The 15,553-nt window shown below is 42.2% G+C and overlaps 1 protein-coding gene and 1 pseudogene across 1 annotated transcript in view; one reads left to right on the top strand and one right to left on the bottom strand.

Moving 5' to 3' along the window:
- HOMER2 (homer scaffold protein 2) overlaps nucleotides 1–15,553 on the top strand; it is a 120,288-nt gene that overhangs the window by 49,121 nt on the left and 55,614 nt on the right. The gene's annotated exons all lie outside the window — the stretch shown is intronic.
- LOC119531668 lies at nucleotides 11,575–13,992 on the bottom strand (annotated as a pseudogene).

Raw genomic sequence — 15,553 nt, 5'->3', positions numbered from 1 at the left:
CAAAAGAAAGCAGGTGTAGCAATATTAATCTCAGATAAAATAGACTTCAAATGCAGGGATGTTTTGAGAGACAAAGAAGGCCACTACGTACTAATAAAAGGGGCAATTCAGCAAGAAGAAATAACAATCGTAAATGTCTATGCACCCAACCAAGGTGCCACAAAATACATGAGAGAAACACTGGCAAAACTAAAGGAAGCAATTGATGTTTCCACAATAATTGTGGGAGACTTCAACACATCACTCTGTCCTATAGATAGATCAACCAGACAGAAGACCAATAAGGAAATTGAAAACCTAAACAATCTGATAAATGAATTAGATTTAACAGACGTATACAGGACATTACATCCCAAATCACCAGGATACACATACTTTTCTAGTGCTCATGGAACTTTCTCCAGAATAGATCATATGCTGGGACATAAAACAAGCCTCAATAAATTTAAAAAGATTGAAATTATTCAAAGCACATTCTCTGACCACAATGGAATACAATTAGAAGTCAATAACCATCAGAGACTTAGAAAATTCACAAATACCTGGAGGTTAAACAACACACTCCTAAACAATCAGTGGGTTAAAGAAGAAATAGCAAGAGAAATTGCTAAATATATAGAGATGAATGAAAATGAGAACACAACATACCAAAACCTATGGGATGCAGCAAAAGCAGTGCTAAGGGGGAAATTTATAGCACTAAACGCATATATTAAAAAGGAAGAAAGAGCCAAAATCAAAGAACTAATGGATCAACTGAAGAAGCTACAAAATGAACAGCAAACCAATCCTAAACCAAGTACAAGAAAAGAAATCACAAGGATTAAAGCAGAAATAAATGACATAGAGAACAAAAAAACAATAGAGAGGATAAATATCACCAAAAGTTGGTTCTTTGAGAAGATCAACAAGATTGACAAGCCCCTAGCTAGACTGACAAAATCAAAAAGAGAGAAGACCCATATAAACAAAATAATGAATGAAAAAGGTGACATAACTGCAGATCCTGAAGAAATTTAAAAAATTATAAGAGGATACTATGAACAACTGTATGGCAACAAACTGGAGAATGTAGAGGAAATGGACAGTTTCCTGGAAACATATGAACAACCTAGACTGACCAGAGAAGAAATAGAAGACCTCAACCAACCCATCACAAGCAAAGAGATCCAATCAGTCATCAAAAATCTTCCCACAAATAAATGCCCAGGGCCAGATGGCATCACAGGGGAATTCTACCAAACCTTCTGGAAAGAACTGACACCAATCTTACTCAAACTCTTTCAAAACATTGAAGAAAATGGAACACTACCTAACTCATTTTATGAAGCTAACATCAATCTAATACCAAAACCAGGCAAATATGCTACAAAAAAGGAAAACTACCGGCCAGTCTCCCTAATGAATATAGATGCAAAAATCCTCAACAAAATACTTGCAAATCGAATCCAAAGACACATTAAAAAAATCATACACCATGACCAAGTGGGGTTTATTCCAGGCATGCAAGGATGGTTCAACATAAGAAAATCAATCAATGTATTACAACACATTAAGAAGTCAAAAGGGAAAAATCAATTGATCATCTCAATAGATGCTGAAAAAGCATTTGACAAAATCCAACATCCGTTTTTGATAAAAACACTTCAAAAAGTAGGACTTGAAGGAAACTTCCTCAACATGATAAAGAGCATATATGAAAAACCCACAGCCAGCATAGTACTCAATGGTGAGAGACTGAAAGCCTTCCCTCTAAGATCAGGAACAAGACAAGGATGCCCGCTGTCACCACTGTTATTCAACATCGTGCTGGAAGTGCTAGCCAGGGCAATCCGGCAAGACAAAGAAATAAAAGGCATCCAAATTGGAAAAGAAGAAGTAAAACTGTCATTGTTTGCAGATGATATGATCTTATATCTAGAAAACCCTGAGAAATCGACGATACAGCTACTAGAGCTAATAAACAAATTTAGCAAAGTAGCGGGATACAAGGTTAATGCACATAAGTCAGTAATGTTTCTATATGCTAGAAATGAACAAACCGAAGAAACACTCAAGAAAAAGATACCATTTTCAATAGCAACTAAAAAAATCAAGTACCTAGCAATAAACTTAACCAAAGATGTAAAAGACCTATACAAAGAAAACTACATAACTCTACTAAAAGAAATAGAAGGGGACCTTAAAAGATGGAAAAATATTCCATGTTCATGGATAGGAAGACTAAATGTCATTAAGATGTCAATTCTACCCAAACTCATCTACAGATTCAATGCAATCCCAATCAAAATTCCAACAACCTACTTTGCAGACTTGGAAAAGCTAGTTATCAAATTTATTTGGAAAGGGAAGATGCCTCGAATTGCTAAAGACACTCTAAAAAAGAAAAACGAAGTGGGAGGACTTACACTCCCTGACTTTGAAGCTTATTATAAAGCCACAGTTGCCAAAACAGCATGGTACTGGCACAAAGATAGACATATAGATCAGTGGAATCGAATTGAGAATTCGGAGATAGACCCTCAGATCTATGGCCGACTGATCTTTGATAAGGCCCCCAAAGTCACTGAACTGAGTCATAATGGTCTTTTCAACAAATGGGGCTGGGAGAGTTGGATATCCATATCCAAAAGAATGAAAGAGGACCCCTGCCTCACCCCCTACACAAAAATTAACTCAAAATGGACCAAAGATCTCAATATAAAAGAAAGTACCATAAAACTCCTAGAAGATAATGTAGGAAAACATCTTCAAGACCTTGTATTAGGTGGCCACTTCCTAGACTTTACACCCAAAGCACAAGCAACAACAGAGAAAATAGACAAATGGGAACTCCTCAAGCTTAGAAGTTTCTGCACCTCAAAGGAATTTCTCAAAAAGGTAAAGAGGCAGCCAACTCAGTGGGAAAAAATTTTTGGAAACCATGTATCTGACAAAAGACTGATATCTTGCATATATAAAGAAATCCTACAACTCAATGACAATAGTACAGTCGGCCCAGTTATAAAATGGGCAAAAGATATGAAAAGACAGTTCTCTGAAGAGGAAATACAAATGGCCAAGAAACACATGAAAAAATGTTCAGCTTCACTAGCTATTAGAGAGATGCAAATTAAGACCACAATGAGATACCATCTAACACCGGTTAGAATGGCTGCCATTAAACAAACAGGAAACTACAAATGCTGGAGGGGATGTGGAGAAATTGGAACTCTTATTCACTGTTGGTGGGACTGTATAATGGTTCAGCCACTCTGGAAGTCAGTCTGGCAGTTCCTTAGAAAACTAGATATAGAGTTACCATTCGATCCAGCGATTGCACTTCTCGGTATATACCCGGAAGATTGGAAAGCAGTGACACGAACCGATATCTGCACGCCAATGTTCATAGCAGCATTATTCACAATTGCCAAAAGATGGAAACAACCCAAATGTCCTTCAACAGATGAGTGGATAAATAAAATGTGGAATATACACACGATGGAATACTACACGGCAGTAAGAAGGAACGATCTCGTGAAACATATGACAACATGGATGAACCTTGAAGACATAATGCTGAGTGAAATAAGCCAGGCACAAAAAGAGAAATATTATATGCTACCACTAATGTGAACTTTGAAAAATGTAAAACAAATGGCTTATAATGTAGAATGTAGGGGAACTAGCAGTAGAGGGCAATTAAGGAAGGGGGAACAATAATCCAAGAAGAACAGATAAGCTATTTAACGTTCTGGGGATGCCCAGGAATGACTATGGTCTGTTAATTTCTGATGGATATAGTAGGAGCAAGTTCACAGAAATGTTGCTATATTAGGTAACTTTCTTGGGGTAAAGTAGGAACATGTTGGAAGTTAAGCAGTTATCTTAGGTTAGTTGTCTTTTTCTTACTCCCTTGTTATGGTCTCTTTGAAATGTTCTTTTATTGTATGTTTGTTTTCTTTTTAACTTTTTTTTCATATAGTTGATTTAAAAAAGAAGGGAAAGTTAAAAAAAAAAAACAAACAAGGAAAAAAAAAAAAGATGCAGTGCCCCCTTGAGGAGCCTGTGGAGAATGCAGGGGTATTGGCCTACCCCACCTCCATGGTTGCTAACATGACCACAGACATAGGGGACTGGTGGTTTGATGGGTTGAGCCCTCTACCACAGGTTTTACCCTTGGGAAGACGGTTGCTGCAAAGGAGAGGCTAGGCCTCCCTATGGTTGTGCCTAAGAGCCTCCTCCCGAATGCCTCTTTGTTGCTCAGATGTGGCCCTGTCTCTCTAGCTAAGCCAACTTGAAAGGTGAAATCACTGCCCTCCCCCCTACGTGGGATCAGACACCCAGGGGAGTGAATCTCCCTGGCAACGTGGAATATGACTCCCGGGGAGGAATGTAGACCCGGCATCGTGGGACGGAGAACATCTTCTTGACCAAAAGGGGGAGGTGAAAGGAAATGAAATAAGCTTCAGTGGCAGAGAGAATCCAAAAGGAGCCGAGAGGTCACTCTGGTGGGCACTCTTACGCACACTTTAGACAACCCTTTTTAGGTTCTAAAGAATTGGGGTAGCTGGTGGTGGATACCTGAAACTATTAAACTACAACCCAGAACCCATGAATCTCGAAGACAATTGTATAAAAATGTAGCTTATGAGGGGTGACAAGGGGTTTGGGAAAGCCATAAGGACCACACTCCACTTTGTCTAGTTTATGGATGGATGAGTAGAAAAATAGGGGAAGGAAACAAACAGACAAAGGTACCCAGTGTTCTTTTTTACTTCAATTGCTCTTTTTCACTCTAATTATTATTCTTGTTATTCTTGTGTGTGTGCTAATGAAGGTGTCAGGGATTGATTTGGGTGATGAATGTACAACTATGTAATGGTACTGTGAACAATCGAAAGTACGATTTGTTTTGTATGACTGCGTGGCATATGAATATATCTCAATGAAATGAAGATTAAAAAAAAATAAATAAACAAAAAACAAAAAAAAGACATAATGCTGAGCAAAATAAGCCAGGCACAAAAAGAGAGATATTGTATGTTACCACTAATGTGAATTCTGTGAAAAATGTACAATGTTTTATACTGTAGAATGTAAGGGACCTAGAGATACCAATTAGTGGAGGGGGAATGATAATCTAATAAGAACAGATAAACTATGGAGGGTAATCTCAATGTTATGGGAATGCTCAGGAATGATTATGGTTTGTCAACTTTCTTGGATATAGTAAGATCATGTTGGAAGCAATAGAGTTATTTTAGGTTTTTTTTTTTTTTTCTCTTATTCTTTTGTTTTCTTAGGGGTTGTTAATTTTCTTGGGGTATGGTAGGAACATGTTGGAAGCAATGTAGTTATTTTAGATTATTTGTTTTTCTTATTCCTCTGTTTGGACATGGTTTATTAATTTTCTTGGGGTATGGTAGGAACATATTGGAAGCAAAGTAGTTATTTTAGGTTATTTGTTTTCCTTAATCCATTGCTTTGTTTGAAATGTTGTGGGGTTTTTTTGGTTGTTGTTTGCCTGTTTGTTTTTAATTTTTTGATAAACAAAGTTAAAAAATTGAAAAAAAATCAGTAGAAAAATGGGAGTAAAAACTAGATGACAAATAGGGTGGGATGGGGGGATGGTTTGGGTATTCTCTTTTCACTTTTATTTTTTATTCTTATTCTGATTCTTTCTGATGTAAGGAAAATGTTCAGAAATAGATTGTGGTGATGAACGCATAACTATATGATCATAATGTGAACAGTTGATTGTATACCATGGATGACTGTATGGTTTGTGAATATATTTCAATAAAACTGAATTTAAAAAAAAAAAAAAAAAAGAAGGACACTGGTCATACCGGATTGGGGCTGCCCAACTCTTCTATGACCTCTTCTTAAAATTTAAGTCTACCTGCGGTGACGCAATTTCCAAATAAGGTCACTGTACCGGTTTTTATATATTATGTCCCCCAGAAAAAGCCATGTTCTTTGATGCAATCTTGTGGGGGCAGACATATTAGTGTTGATTAAGTTGGAACGTTTGGATTGGGTTGTTTCTGTGGAGATGCGACCCACCCAAGTGTGGGTGATAACTGACTGGATAATTTCCACGGAGGTGTAGCCCAGCCCATTCAGCTTGGGCCATAATTAGTTTACTGGAGCACTATATAAGCTCAGACAGAAGGAGCGAGCTTGCTACAGCCAAGAGGGACACTTTGAAGAATGCTTGGGAGCTAAGAGAGGAACTGCAGTTTACAGAGACATTTTGTACACAGCCTTTGAAAGCAGACTTTTGCTCCGGAGAAGCTAAGAGAGGACAAATGCCCAAAGAGCAACTGAGAGTGACATTTTGAAGAGGGGCTGCGGCCTAGAGAGGAACGTCCTGGGAGAAAGCCATTTTGAAACCAGGACTTGGAGCAGACGCCAGCCACATGCCTTCCCAGCTAACAGAGGTTTTCCAGATGCCATTGGCCATCCTCCAGTGAAGGTACCTGATTGTTGATGCATTACCTTGGACACCTTATGGCCTAAAGACTGTAACTGTGTAGCCACATAAACTCCGTTTATAAAATCCAATCCCTTTCTGATGTTTTGCATTCTGGCAGCATTAGCAAACCGGAACAGTCACATTCTGAAGTAGTAGAGTTTTTAGGACTTCAGTGTATCCTTTTTGGCCCCATCCGTGGCTAAGCTATTTCATTATTTCCTCAAAACAAGATGGTGAGGGGGGAGGTTGTCCTGCTTTCTGGCTGCTCGGGCTGATAATTAGTTTGCCTTCTTCATTTTGAGCTGGAATCATCTTATCTATTATTTTCCCCTACAGTGAAAAAAGTTTTTATTTTAAAATACATTAGAAGCAATACCTTCCCACCAGAGTCCTCTCTGCTCCAGCCCAGAGGTTGTGCCTTAGCGCAGGGGAGCGTGTTCCACCAGCCCTGCCAGCTCAAGGAGGTGTCTGCTGTTTGCCGAAAGCTGGACATGCAGGAGAGACACAGAGACCAGGTGGGTGGATGAATTAACTAGGACCCTGAAAAAGGCTCGTGTGGTGACTTAGTAAGCCTTTCCTTCCAAATCATTTGGCCCCCACCATGTTTAACTGGTGCAATCTACCCTGTAGAGACAACTGCACCAATGTGTCTGGAGTCTTCTGTTGCTCTGAGAATGAGCAGCATTTCAGTGGTGTCTTGACTCTTTTCATAGGTTAAGCCAAGTAAAAAAATATTCGACCATTCTCTTCCCTCCCTTCTGTGGGCTACAGCACCGCTTTGTCATGGACTGGCAAGTACCTGTCTGTTGTCAGGAGATAATCCAGCAGGCATCATTTGGGCTCTCTCCAGCTACCTCCAGGTCCCCTTGCCTTTTGAGTGGTTGGGGGCTTTACTAGATATAGAGACATGTCTAACCCTACAAAGTTTTCCAAGTAACAATAACCAAGTGACGCACCGTTGCTTCCTTCAAAGTTAGTTTCTTGGGCAGTGGCCCAGAGGTGTCTTGCCTTTCGTTCTATCACTGCCCAGTGCCTGGCTGCTCCTTTTTTATTTGCCTTGTAGGTACCTGCTGGAAATCTGGGAAGTAAGATCTACCCTAAAACCCCCAAGAGCTTTGGTGATCGAATAATCTGTAGCCAAGCTCAGTAGCCAGGAGAGGCTAAGGCAGGGGCTGCTTTTATCTTGTTAGCTGCAGTCAGAGGAGGAAGCTTACACTGCTGTGTTCCAGTCCATTCTGGCATGAGTATAAGTCAGAGAACTCTGCATAAAACAAAACACCCCAAGCACAATCAGCAACTGGGATGGCTGTGAGGCAGGGGCCAGGTTTACAGCATTAAGTCATAGGGCTGAGAGGAGAATGGCAAGATGCAGGAATTCAAAATAAATCTGATTTAATTGTCTAGATAGAAGGCAGCTTTGACTCAGGTATAAAAATTCATCTCCCAGACTATCATAGCAAGTAAGGAATAGACCTCAAAAGCTAACACTCTCCTTCCCAAACCTCACTTAAAACTAGGAAACATGATTTCTTTTCTCAGTCTAAGAGTTTTCATTAGGATAATTTTCTATAAGTGCTTTATCCATTCCATTTAGTCGCTTTTGACTATTGGATGGAAGGAAATAACCATTTTAAAAAAACACTGTAGAGGAGAACCTAAGATGGTGGCTAGGTGAGACAGGGCAAAAAAACACCTCTGTGAAAAATACTAGATACAAACCAGAAAGTGACCCAGAACACCACTTCCAGCGATGCACCAGCTGGACAAGGTCTGCTGAAGCCACAGGGACTGTGCACTTGGTGAAACCGGGAGTCTGCATTCTGAAACGAGTGAGTAAGCCAGCTGAAAGCCCCATGGCCGCACTGCGGTGTGGGGAAACTGGGGGTTGGCGTTTGGAGACGGATTAATTCTTTAAAAAAAAACAACCCAGGAGTGGCTGCAGATAACGATGGTGAGAACCTCTCAGTGAAGCATGGCAGGAGCGGGTTGTGCCAACCTCTCGGTGTCTGGCGTGGAGGATAGCCCGCTGCTGATTGCCTCAGGGCCAGACGGGCAGAGGGGAGAGCCAAAAGGAGAAAGAAACCACGCTGCTTGCAGCCGGCTCCCCGGCGGGCTGGAGACACTTCTGCCCGGGGCCGTATCCACAGCCCAGAGCCGCACCAGGAAACCCAGTGTGATGGGGAGTGTATCCCACAGCACCACGCATACACCACAATATTGGCCATGGACAGTGGCCTTGGGTGCATACACAGCTAGTTGTCCTGGAGCTGGGAAGGCGGAGCTGTGTGAAAAGGGGAGGGGTTGAGATGCCCCATTCAGCCATTTTTGCATCAGGCTGGGAGCACCCCTTCATGGCCTGGCAGCCCAGGGCTTCCCTTGAGGGACAGCGCACACTTGTGACGTAGCACAGCCTTCCCTCAGCAGAGGTCCTGGAAGATCACAGCTGAGAAGGGGGGCCTGCTCGGAAATCCCAGGGACCCTACATCAATGCCGGGGATTTGTGGGTCAGTGGCAGAGAAAATCTGTGGCAAGACTGAAATGAAGGCTTAGAGTCTTGCAACAGCCTTGAATCTCCAGGAACACCTGGGAGGTTTTAATAGTAAAGCTGCCCTGCCTCCCTAACCACCGAGACACATGCCCCACATTCAGGGCAGACAGCACCAACAACACACCCAAACTTAGTGCACCAGTTGAACCCCACAAGAATCAATTCCCCACACACTACAAAGTTGAGGAGAACTGACTTGAGGGGAATAGGTGACTCGCAGACACCATCTGCTGGTTAGTTAGAGAAAGTGAACACCACCAAATTGTAGATCTGAAAAATAAGATTGATATTTTTTATAACTTGAAAGAACCCTGTCAAGCAAAGCAAATGCCAAGAGGCCAAAAACAACAGAAAATCTTAATGCATATGATAAAACCAGACGATATGGAGAATCCGATCCCAAACACCCAAATCAAATGATCAGAAGAGACACAGTACTTGGTGCAGTTAATCAAAGAACTACACTCAAAGAATGAGAGCATGGCACGGGATATAAAGGACATGAAGAAGAACATGGCACAGGATGTACAAGACATGAAGAAGACCCTAGAAGAACATAAAGAAGAAATTGCAAGAGTAAATAAAAAGATAGAAGATCTTATGGAAATAAAAGAAACTGTTGGCCAAATTAAAAAGACTCTGGATACTCATAATACAAGCTTAGAGGAAGTTGAACAATGACTCAATGTCCTACAGGACCACAAAACAGAAAATGAAAGTACTGAAGAAAGAACGGAGAAAAAAATCGAAAAAATCGAAATGGACCTCAGAGATATGATAGATAAAATAAAACGTCCCAATTTAAAGACTCATTGGAGTCCCAGAAGGGGGAAGAGAAGGGTAAAGGTCTAGAAAGAGTATTCAAAGAAATTGTTGGGGAAAATTTCACAACCCTTCTACACAATATAAATACACAAAGCATGAATGCCTAGTGAACTCCAAATAGAATAAATCCAAATAAAACCACTCTGAGACATATTCTGATCAGACTCTCAAATACTGAAGAGAAGGAGAAATTTCTGAAAGCAGCAAGAGAAAAGCAATTCACCACATACAAAGGAAACAACAGAAGACTAAGTTGTGACTACTCAGCGGCCACCATGGAGGCGAGAAGGCAGTGGCATGACATATTTAAAATTCTAAGAGAGAAAAATTTCCAACCAAGAATACTTTATCCAGAAAACTCTCCTTCAGATTTGAGGGAGAGCTTAAATTTTTCACAAACAAATGCTGAGAGATTTTGCCAATGAAAGACCTGCCCTACGTGAGATACTAAAGGGAGCCCTACCGACAGAGAAACAAAGAAAGGAGAGAGAGAGATATAGAGAATTTTAACAGACATGTATAGAACCTTACATCCCACATCACTGGGACACACATTTTTCTCTAGTGATCACGGATCTTTCTCCAGAATAAACCATATGCTGGGACATAAAACAAGCCTCAATAAAAAAAAAAAAATTGAATATATTCAAAGCACATTCTCTGACCACAATGGAATACAAATAGAAGTCAATAATTTTTTATTTGTAACTCCATTATTCACTTCCTACAGGATATAAAATATATAAACTCTGATGACAAATCAGTGGTTTTGGACTCAATGTAAAATATGTAATTTTTGACAAGAACTTTATAAAGGCAGGGGGAATGGAGGAATATAGGAACATAGTTTACATGTCTTATTGAAGTTAAGTTGGTATCAAAGAAAACCAAGATTGTTATGGATTTAAGAGGTTAAATTTAAGCCCCGCAGTAAACACAAAGAAATTATCGGAGAATATGACCATAGAGATGAAAAGTAGAGTATGGGTTACGAGAAGTGGGGGAAGGGGCAATGGGGAGTTAAGAAATGAGTGTAGGGTTGCTGTTGGAGGTGAAGGGAAATTTCTAGTAATGGATGGTGGGAAGGTGATAGCATTACAACATTCTAAATGTGATTAATCCCACTAATGGAATGCTAGGGAGGGGGTGGAATGGGAAGATTTAGGCTGTATATATGTTTCCACAATTGGAAAAAAAAGACAGTCTAAATAGATGACAATTGAATGCCAAGGGTGATCCTGGATGGGATCTGAGGATGGAGGACAGGAGGCTCAAAGGGACATAGTTAGGACATTAAAAAAAAAAAAAAAAAAGGCAATATAGAATGTAAGCTTTATATCAATGTTGGATTTCTTGAACTTCTTAGCTGCACTTAATGGGATTGCATAAAAGAATGTTCTTGTTCGTGGGAATTGTATATGTGAATTAGAGTGTTTGTTCAAGGATGTGTGCAGCTTGCTCTCATATGTTCAGAAGACAGAGCAATAGATGTATGATAGGGAGGGAGGGAGGGAAAGAAAGAAAGAAATGGTGGTGTGAAAGCATGTTAAAGTTGGTGGATCGGGGTATCAGGGGAGGGGGGTCAGGGTATGATGTGTATGGGGTTTGTATTGTTTTTCCAACTGTTCCTGTAACTTTGAATTTATTTCAAAATAAAAAAAAAACACTTTAGTGGACAACTGGTTATCTGTGTTTTTTTTCCTTTTGCATTTTCTATCTAAAAAAGTTTGTTCTTTTCCTCTTATTTATGTGCAGAGAGAGACTCATCGATGAGTACACAGCACTGTTAATCCTACAGTCATCTGTCCCCACAGAGTCTAATTCTTCCTCCTCCTCCTCCTCCTCCTCTTCCCCCTCCCCCTCCCCTTCCGTCCCCTTCCCCCTCCTCGTTCTCCTCTGCTGAGGAGCTGGAGTTGGGCCCTTTGCAGGTTTTCAGGTGGAAGGTAAGATGATATTTGGTTAGATGAGCCTTGGTACATTTTTCATAGACATAATTACATTTTCCTTCGTGAAATTGAGTGCTTCTTTAAGTGATTTGTTCTCAAGAGCAGCTTATTGCACTTGGGACAGTTGATCTGATGTTCTTGTGTGTGGATGAGCACATGCTGCTTGAGGTCCTGCCTCCGCATAAACAACTCATCACAGTCATCACACTTGAGATTCTTCTCGCCCATGTGGGTAACCTTGTGGGACTCCAGATGAGCCTTCTGGGTGAAAGACTTGCCACACGAAGTGCATCTGTAGTGCTTCTGAGCAGAATGCATCTTGAGGTGCATCTGCATCTTGCTTGGATCTCTGAAAGCCTTGCTGCAGAAATCACAACTCATGGGGCTTCAAGCCCACGTGACCCATAAAATGGACATGAAGTTTGGAAGGAGAGAAAAAAGCCTGGGGGCAAATTGAGCATGTCTACTTCCTTTCTTTTCTGTGGCTTAGCCCATGGCTAGTGCCAAGGCCCTGGCTAGGAAGGTGGTTATGGATGTGGCTGGTCAGGTGGGCTTTGAACTCTGTATAGGATTTGCACCCCTGGCCACAGTTACAGGACGGCATGTCTGGGTGTTCAGGAATACGAATCTGCTGAGCATAATCCCAGCTGTAATAAAAAATCGGTTCATTTTCAGGAGAGATAGCTTGTGAAATACAGAAGTAGATTTTCCCATCACAGGGATAAACTACCAGATTCTGCTCCTCCTGGTTCCTGGCTTTGTGCACAAATATCATCCAATTACATTCATTTTCGTCGGTTGTAATGATGCAGAACTCTAGGGCGCCATTGTGGTATATCCTCCAGATATGATTAACTGCCTTCGCTGTCTCATCTGCTGCTTCCATGGAGTGATTCTGTTGGCCAATTAGAGACACCAGACAGGTCCACACAGGCATGGTTTCTCCAGGCCACACACCAACTTCTGCTCCCACAGTTGACTGGTGGAGCACAAACTGCTTTGGGAGAGAGAGCCTCGGCCTGCTCTCTACTGGAGTGTCAGGAACAAAAGTCATTGGTTCATGATCAGGGCCATGTGAGGGATAGACTCAGTCACAAAAAGTGCACCAAATTGTAAACAAGGTTGCTGTATTTTCCTTGTTTGAAGTCTTCCATTTGCAGTGAAGGTGGTACAAAAGAAAGACTGTCTGAAGATACATCTGTATGATCTGTCCCCATAGCAACCTCCTGGGTGATGGAGGAGACAGCCACAGGTTCTAGGCTGAAGCCAACTTCATAGAGGGAAAGAGATTCTAGGGAGGCAAGTTGTGTGAGGTAGAGAGTGCCATGCTCACAGAGTTGGTGCTCATGGCTGCAGGGTGGATGGAGTCACTGAGGGCACTACCACACATCCCACGGACCCGACTTGCGAAGTGGGCTGTCTCCATGACCACAGGGAGCTCCAGGCCATGCTGTAGATGGGAGTTACACCACCGTGTCCTACAGCATCTGCTGCAAGGCTGTTAGCCACAGAGTCCGCAGATAGAGATTGATGAGTTCTGGAGCCATTTGGAATTTGGGAATGCTGGCCTGCAACATTGTCCATTGTAAGCTCCTCTCTGCCACCCCATCTGTAGAGATTGGGCTGGTAACCCTAGAAATGTTCCCCATGGTGATCGTTGTGTCCGGTGTGCCATCACTGGGCTGAAGACTTTGGGCACCATTGTGTATTCACGGAGTGGGAGTCTATTGAAACTGCCTGGTTCTAGCCCAACATTTCCATTGGATTGATAGGGATCTAGTGCTGAAGGGTTATTGGCGATAGACAATGTATTACCATCAACATTTATAGATTTGGGGTGGATATACTGAGGAGGTGGTCTGTCAGTTAAATAAGAGAAAATACGAGGTAGAACGGTTCTGAAGTAACTGCTCGTCGGGTGAGGGTAAGGTGGTAGAGGTAGGGTGTAGTTTCTTTCAGGTAACCCACACATCACCCTTCAACCCCAATACCCGTTGGGAGCATCAGAGACAAAGCAGAAGGCAGAGAGCTTAGGGAGGGACCGGGGTTTGGAATTGCCACCAGCAGGCCTGGGGCAGAGATGGCATTGTGAGTGGGTGAGGCAGCCAACCCCAGGTGACTTCCTGAGACTGCAAGGCATTGCTCACAGAGGATGAAGTCAGCTGCTCCATCCCCACTGGGCTCAGGTTCAGTTCATTCATTCTGTGATGCATCTGCTTGGAGTCCAGTGGCAGAGAAAAGAGCACACGTGCTGGTGCAAGGAACCAGCACCAGGATTTGCATTCCGGGGGCTGCCCAAACTGCCAGCTGTGTAGGGGTGCCAGCACCTGCCCTTCCACTTTGTTCCTTATCAGAAAAGAGCTCACTGTAGGACCCTCCCCCAACACCCACCTGCGCCCCCATAGGCCGCTCACCTAACGTTTCCCTTCTTATCCATTCTTGAGGTCACCCTGGTGAAACCCTCTGGATTAGAAAGCTCTTTGGCAGTTATATGTGACTTTGATCAATAAAGACGTGAGAAAATAAATTATTATTTCGTAACTACTTAACCACCCAGAAAGCTAGAGTCTTCCAATAAATGAGGCCCATAGGGAAACACAAATAATAGATGTGTACTTCTTGGTCACTAGATTGGAAAGCAGTGGTTAACTGTGAGAAACAAAACAAGAACTAAAGATGAAGGCTCTGGGTCTTTCCAGAGCCGCCGATGGTTCAAGGGTATCGAGCAGAACACCTGGGCATGGAGAGGGCATCTCAGGATGTGCAATGGGCTCAGTTCATTGCTGCCGTGTCCCCATCCAGTTTGGGTCATTTTTGTCTCCTTGCCATCTAAAGTTCTGAAGAGTACTTACCTCTCTCCATCCACCAGCCTGGAGTTTGGGGTCCTCTTAAACCTGTTTTATTTGGTCCAGGTAGTGCTATACTTGACATTTACCTTGGGAAGCAAGAGATACTGGCTCCTGTCTTGCCTGGGTGCAATTTCACATTGCAGCAAGCCTCACTGTCTTCACCTTGAGTGCATTCGATCAGCCTCTTCTCTCGGCTACCAGAGAAAACCCCAGTTATATGTTCACCATCCAACCCTTCCCTGTGCGCATGTGCAGATGCTCTAACAGACACAGAGCCGAGCTCCCTGGATTCCGAGGCGGAGGCATAGGCTGTCTTGTTTCCTGGGGCATCCTCAGCACCCAGTGCCTGCCTCCTGTATAGCCACATAGTGAATAAGAATATATTTATATTAGTATACATATTTATAAGAATGAGAACATAGTGTGATGCTATTTTGTAACCTGTTTTCACTTAATACTATGTCATTAACATCCGTGGTCTTTAGTGTCAGCTGGTTTTTGTTGGAATTCTGGAACCTATGAGTTCTTTTCTTTCTTTCCCTCCTGCCAGCTCCCTCCCTCCTTCTCTCTCTCTCTCTCTCTCTCTCTCTCTCTCTCTCTCTCTCTCTCTCTCTTTTTCTTTTTCTTTCTTTCTCTCTTTCCCTTTCTTTCTCTCTCTCTCTTTCTCTCTTTCTTTCTCTTTCTCTCTTTCCCTTTCTTTCTCTCTCTCTCTTTCTCTCTTTCTTTCTCTCTCTCTTTCTCTCTTTCTTTCTCTCTTTCCCTTTCTCTCTCTCTCTCTCTCTTTCTTTCTCTCTCTCTTTCTCTCTTTCTTTCTTTCTCTCTCTCTCTCTTTCCCTCCCTCCCTCCCTCCTGGAGCAAGAGACTTGGAGTGACATTCAGGTCCCTCAGGGTTCGGCTAGCTTCCTGGTAGAGAAGGGAATACAGG

Source organism: Choloepus didactylus, chromosome 4 (genome assembly GCF_015220235.1).
Source record: "Choloepus didactylus isolate mChoDid1 chromosome 4, mChoDid1.pri, whole genome shotgun sequence".
NCBI lineage: Eukaryota > Metazoa > Chordata > Mammalia > Pilosa > Megalonychidae > Choloepus > Choloepus didactylus.
Note: the sequence above shows the minus strand (reverse complement) of the source record. Positions and strands in the feature narration are given on the sequence as shown.